Source organism: Bos javanicus, chromosome 6, assembly GCF_032452875.1.
Source record: "Bos javanicus breed banteng chromosome 6, ARS-OSU_banteng_1.0, whole genome shotgun sequence".
NCBI classification, from domain to species: domain Eukaryota; kingdom Metazoa; phylum Chordata; class Mammalia; order Artiodactyla; family Bovidae; genus Bos; species Bos javanicus.
The window spans coordinates 22114730-22115422 of NC_083873.1; positions in this window are offsets into that span (position 1 = coordinate 22114730).

Genomic DNA, 693 nt, shown 5'->3' on the forward strand with positions numbered 1-693 from the left:
GGCTCACATGATCTAGTAAATCTTTTTCCATCTGATATTTCCATTCTCTTTAACCAAACTTGATTTTTGGCTCTTACCCAGCATGCACTTCGAAGTTCCCCGACTCAGCCCCCGCAGTGCACTCAAGATGACTGCGTTCTGCCACTACGTTTGTAATGAGTGTTAGAATAGATTGCGTGTGACAAAATAACCATACCCGTACCTTAAAAGCACGAGAGAATTTCCCCGCCTCAAAACAATCTAGGTCAGGGTGCAAGAAGGAAGGCTCCAGGATCTTCAAGGACCTGGTTTCCTTCTATTTTGTTGCTTTCATATGCAACTCCTGGCTCATTCTCTCTCGAGTGCCCCCAGAGCAGCACATAGTAAGTGCAAATAAAAGAGCAGGACTTCTGTAAAATTCGTAAAGGAAGTGATTTCCACATTTTAAGACACCAGATGGTTGGATGGCATCACCGACTGGATGGACATGAGCTCCGGGAGCTGGTGGTGCACAGGGAAGCCTGGCGTGCTGCAATCCATGGGGTCTCAAAGAGTCGGACACGACTGAGCGACTGAACTGAAGACACCAGTAAAATGCTTTTCCACTTTTTCCTTCTAGCAGTCGGAGTTAACAGTTCTACCTAAACTCCACTAGATGGCAGCACATACACATAAAATATGTGAATGTGCGCCTAATTTTCTAAAAACTGAAAC